This window comes from Hibiscus syriacus, unplaced genomic scaffold, assembly GCF_006381635.1.
Source record: "Hibiscus syriacus cultivar Baekdansim isolate YM2019G1 unplaced genomic scaffold, ASM638163v2 tig00110387_pilon, whole genome shotgun sequence".
In the NCBI taxonomy this organism is placed as follows: Eukaryota; Viridiplantae; Streptophyta; class Magnoliopsida; order Malvales; family Malvaceae; genus Hibiscus; species Hibiscus syriacus.
In genome coordinates, this window is record NW_024062717.1 from 1,351,072 (window position 1) to 1,357,071 (window position 6,000).

At 37.1% G+C, this 6,000-nt stretch overlaps 1 non-coding gene across 1 annotated transcript; it reads right to left on the reverse strand.

Moving 5' to 3' along the window:
• Positions 1–3,235: 3,235 nt before the first annotated feature.
• Positions 3,236–3,396, reverse strand: LOC120122832. The gene has a single exon (XR_005516127.1). It is a non-coding gene; the product is annotated as a U1 spliceosomal RNA (small nuclear RNA).
• Between the last annotated feature and the right edge of the window lie 2,604 nt (positions 3,397–6,000).

Consider the following 6,000-nt stretch of genomic DNA (forward strand, 5'->3'; position numbering starts at 1 on the left):
ATTCCTAGTGTCAAATTCGATCATATCGATCCATAAGTAAGATACCATCAAAACATGCTTCAAACACTCATACAAGCAAGAAAATTAGCATACAATGAACTACAAATAGTAGAGATGAGTTATGAGTATGTTACCTACAACTACAAAGCAGCTAGAAACCTTTCTAGCTCAATCAAGCACTAACTTCTCTTTAGTCTTGCCTTTGGAGATCTTTCTCACTTCTTTAACTAATCAATCAAGCAAGAAATGAGTTATCAACTCATGTAAGACTTAAAGGAAGTAAGAAAACGAATTCAAAAACTCTTTTTGATAAGAAATTTATATTTGTAATTTAGTCTCAGGTTTATTTTATTCAATTTGATACGAGGACTACAACTTTTTATAAATTCTTTTCTTCAACTTGATCCTACTACTACAACTTTTTATAAATTATTTCTTACCAATTTTGGACTTCTTTATACTTCCATATTCTTTTCCTCAAAATTTATTCTTAAGAAAAGAACACTACAAATATATTATATAAATTTAAAGATGATTTGATTTATAAAATAACATTACAAATTTTACCATCATAATATATATATATATATATATATATATTAAAAGATTTAGATCTAAAATAGCACACTTTACAAATTACGTTGCTCGAACTCGGTTCACAAAAAGAAAATATAAAATTCTTTTAGTAATTGGAACCACTCAAAGGGTTGATATTTACAAATTTTGCTTTATAAACACGAGGAGAAGCTACAAACTTGCTTTCATGTGGGATAGTGGGACTTGGCTTTATTGTAATTTCATTTGAATCCTACCCTCTTTTTTAATTTTGATTGTGTTATATTGGATCTCTTAAAATTTTCACTATATATATATTTAATCGATTTCCTAGAGAAAGTTGAGATTGTAGAGATTAAGAGAACTAAGAACCTGTGAAATTCTCAGAAAGCTGAACAGTAATCATTTATCTACATTAAAACTGAAAATAGAATGAAAAATGGAAACCAATGTCCATTAGGTAGAGGTAAAATTTCGAAGACTAGATTCGATGCAATATGTAGAGTTGCTTGATCGAAACAAAATAACTTCATAGTTTGGGAAAAGTAGGTTTATCATAATTAACAATGTTAGAACTAAAGGTCAGTTAGTGAGTAAGCCACTTGAAATTATTTTTCACATTTCAGCTTTTATCTTTTGTTTCATTTCATCATAACTGGATACTTTACTCTGCAATTAAGCTGCCCCAATATAATTGAAATAGCTACATTTCTAGGATAAGCTTTAATTGTTTCATTCTCCAGCATACTCGGTGTAGGGATGTTATACTTTATCTAGGTTCATTTTGAACAATCTCAAGCCAAGGGAAATTAGAATGACAAGTGACAACCTTAGGAGTATGAATGATGATTAGACAACATAAACTTTTAACTAGAAATTGGAAAGGGACGGCGCGAACGGAGATCCCCTCTGCAACAAATTATGACGTAGGCTCTCCTACTTACGCATGTACGCCTTCTGAGTGCAATGAAAGCCATCAACCTAGGCCATGAGCCTTGTTGCCACAGGTTTTGCAACAGCTCAAGCAGTTCACTTTGGTATGAATTGGCTTATACGAAAGCTAAGAGTAAAATTAGTAAAGGGGACAAAACATGACAAATAGCATTCAGTTCTAAATTCAAATGTAACAGTGCAGTGTGGAAAGTTTTGAGGATTGTAAATCCAACAAAGGAGAAAAGCCCATGGATGAATGAGATCCATAATTTCTCAGTTGATGTTCCAAGTATCTTTACCATATAGTTTTCAGATTTTCTTGATGTTGTTGGGAGATTATTCATGGTGTAACCAAATTAAGCGATGCACTGATTCAAGTTATCGAAACACAGGAGCATTTTTCTTCTAAAAGAGATCACTGCATATGTGAGGCTTAGGATATGTTTGAAGACTTCATCATTGATTTAAAGATTGAATGGGAATTGGAATGAGAAATAAATCAAATTTATTTGAACTTTAATTCAGTTGATTTATTTAATAACAATAAAAAACAATATTTGTTATCTTTTATCTTGGGGTTGTGATTTCTCTAATTAAGAAAAGTTCTCCTACATGTGAGCAATAACAAGTTTAGTCTATGTAACAATTGCTTTGACTAAAAACTGTGGTGCAAGTTAGTTCCAAATTGGCATATGCGCCCTTACTCAGCTCTCACATGCCTCACAACCATAATTAGTCTAAAATTTGATCTTTGAACTCATAAGGGCAGCAAGCAACTGCAAGAATAGACTGTAGAACAAGTGATTTGATCATAAAAATCATGGGATAACATCTAATATTATACTACATCAAAGCTAGTCCAATTTGTTAACTATGTAAAAGCAACCAGTCTGGTCAATCCGTAAATCAGTGCCATTATCGGTTGCAAAAATAAAAAGGAAAATTCCAAAATCAAATATTGTCTCAGACATAAGTTTCAGAATTAACTAAACGCATAAATGTGATACCTAAGCTTCAACCTATAGTTTTTAAGTTTCAAGCTCACAGCAATGAAATGCATCTAAGATATTGATGAGCTTTCTTATGTTGTATTGAACTTGTATTACGTTTCGTTTCAATCAATTTTGTTATAGTTGGCCATGAAAGTTGCAACAAAACTAAAACATAGACTGGAATGAATGAATCATATTGGAGAAAACTAGTCCTATCAATTCGAATTAACCTTGTGTTAAAGATCAATATATCATGGAAGCTTGAAGCATTTTCCCATTTGCCTTCTGGAATATCAACATCAACTCTATGCAGCATCTAAAAAACAACCTTCATGCATGGAGCTGCCTATGCAGAGCATGGAAGAGGAGACCCATTTCTTATTTTGAGTGGTGGGATGTTAGGAAAACGTTAAGTGAATGTTAATATGTTATAGTAGTTTGATTTATCTTTACAATGATTTTTAGCAGTTTCATGTTGCATCTCATAGTCATATAACTATTTCTAGACTGAAGAGAAAGAGTTAAATGATATTTCCCTTGGTAGATGCTACCAAAATGTGAAGGATTTGCCAAATGAAGGAATGACAATTTCAGCAACACAACCTTTAATTACACCGCTCCCACCAGGCTCCTAAAACAAATCATCTTGGGCTCAATGCAAGTTAAGTTCACACATCCATGAATAGTGGAACATTAATGCACAACACAAGTAAAACTTAGTTATTAGACAACAGATACTTTTAACTAGAATTGAGGAAGGGGCCGCGCGAACGCAGGCCCTCACTACCACAAATAATGACGTAGTCTCTCCCACTTGAGGAGACCTTAGACAGGTGCACCTTCCAAGTACAATGAAAGCCACAAGCATAGGCCATGAGTCTTACCGATCACCCATCGACCCCGTCCAGGTAAGTATGTTTCAAGGTTCTCCCATGCTTATTCTTTATTCGTTTAGCTAACCTCTCCTCTTTACTGTCTTTCTCGATGTGGGTTTCGAGCTCTCAAAGTTGTGCGTACTTGATATTTTTTATTATTATACAGGCGCACCCAAGTTTTGCAATTTTGAGCATTTACTCACAATTGTTTCTTTTCTTTGTTTTTTTTGCTGCAGGCTCTCCTAATTCTCACATTCTATTCTACTCAGCTTTCAGGACCAAACTATCATTTCCGACTGAAATTTCCTATCGGTAAAGTTGCATGCTATGTATCATAAGATGGTGCTGCCATGCTAACTTTTGAAGCACTCTTAGAGACGACTGAAATTTCCAGGAAATGGTTTCCACTGCACAGAAGACTCCTGAGGATGGTTGGGCAATGGAGGAGGGAACACCAGGGCCTGGAAATAATGTTTGTGACCATCCTGGCATGATTCATGTGAGACATTGTTTCAGTTCCCTTGCTTTTTTTTAAAATATATTTTGAGGTGGTCAACTGCTTGTTATGCATAAGAATTAAAGCATGAATCTGTTTCGAGGTGCTCAACTGCTTTGTTTTTTTCAATATATTTTGTCGTAAGAGGAGACGGTGGATTGGGGACCAAGGCCTTTCAAATTCATTGATATATGAATAAACCAAGAAGGGTGGGTTGAGGCCGTTAAGGAAGCTTCCGAAGTAGCAATTTGAGAATTCGTGCTCAAAGCAGATTTCAAGAGAATTAAAGGGGTTAATCGCTTCTTCTGGTTTAGATATGGTTTGTTATCGGTCAGGTATGGGGCTGCATTGTTTTGCTGAATATGTTTTGTTGTACTTGTTTTATTGTCTTTTCCGTATGTGATGTGGTATACTCTTTATCTCCTAATAGGATTAGGGAGGTTTTTAATAAGTCTTATATTTCTTCTATTAATGAATCAAATCAAATTTGCTAAGGGGAAAAAGAAAGAATAAAAGCATGAAGGAAGATATTTTACTGGGAGGAACATTTATGCAGTTCATTTTTTGTTGTCTTCTCTTAATTGTTCCTCTGATTTGTTTCCGGTGGCCATAAATTTCGGAGACTTGCAATCTTATATTCGGTACGGAAAATTAGGTTACTTATTTTATGTGACATTTGAACTTCTTGTGACATAGAACTTGGTTCATGGTTGGTGTCTCTTTCATGCATGGTGTCACGGGGCTAGACTGCTGCTAGCAAGCTTGTGCGGCCTTAGACGTTTTCTTGGTCGAAAACCGGCTAAGTGACCCGAACCTTCACAAAGCAAGAATGCTTAGAAAGTTGCTAACCCAAAGGAATTGTGGAAAATAAAGAGATGGGCGAGCTAAGATTTGAGAGTGAATACTAGTTTGTATTTCTCAACTTGAGGTGTATAAATGAAGGGGGTGAGCCTCCTTTTATAGTTGGAGTCCCCTACAATGAACGGTTGGGATTAAAATACATCAATGGCCAAGATGAGAGCTCTACACTATTTACAACAAGTGGGCAATGAGTTGGTATCATTATCTTCTAAGATAATGCTAAATAATTATCATGTCTCCAAGGTGGATTGGACCAGCTCACTTGGGTCTTCTAGAAGGCCCAGGATGTGGTAAAGATAGTTGTTGCCAGCCTTGATTGCATTGAGTTTGGTCATGGGCTGGCGGTCCGTGACATTCTCCCCCACTAGTTCTAGCGACGCCCTCGTCGCGCGGCTAGAGTGAAACTGATCTATCTTATCTCGGAATTGCCATAAATCTTCGGATAGTTCCCAACTTCCTTCACTCTCTGGAAGTCCCTTCCACTGAACAAGGTATTCATGCCTTGGTCGATGCCCAACTCGATGAAAGGCTCTCTCCGCATAGATGGCATCTACTTCCTTCTCGTAAGAGACTTTTACCCCGACTGGCGCTCGGTGTGACTTGCCTCGATCTAGCTCCTCATTATCCTGATGGTATGGCTTCAACAAACTCACATGGAACACATGATGAACTTTGATGGTTGGAGGCAACTCCAATCGATAGGCCATGGTGCCTACTCACTTTAGAACTTTGAACGGCCCCTCGTATCTTTAAACAAGCCCTTTGTGATATGGGTTGCGCAAGATCCCACTTAATTTGGTAAGGACTAGGTCACCAACCTCAAAATTGACGTCTCGACGCTTTCGATCTGCCCACTTCTTGGTTCGCTTCCCGACCTTGTGCAAACAAGCTCGGGCTAGTTCATGTTGTTATTGCCACTCCTTGGCAAATTGGTATGTTGTTGGATTCGACCCCTTGTACCCGGTCGCAATTGTATTTGGTGTGAGCGGTTGTTGCCCGGTTACAATCTCAAATGGACTTTGATTGGTCTCTTCACTCCTCTGTAAATTGTAGGAAAATTGGGCTATATCCAACAATTTTGGCCAGTCACGTTGCGTGGCACTCACATAGTGCCTTAAGTAAGTCTCTACGAGTGCATTCACTCTCTCGGTCTGCCCATCCGTCTGTGGATGAACACTTGTCAAGAAGTTCAAGCTTGATCCCATCAACTTGAACAACTCTTTCCAGAACCTCCCAGTGAACCTTGTGTCCCGATCACTGATGATCATCTTTGGAACGCCCCAGTACT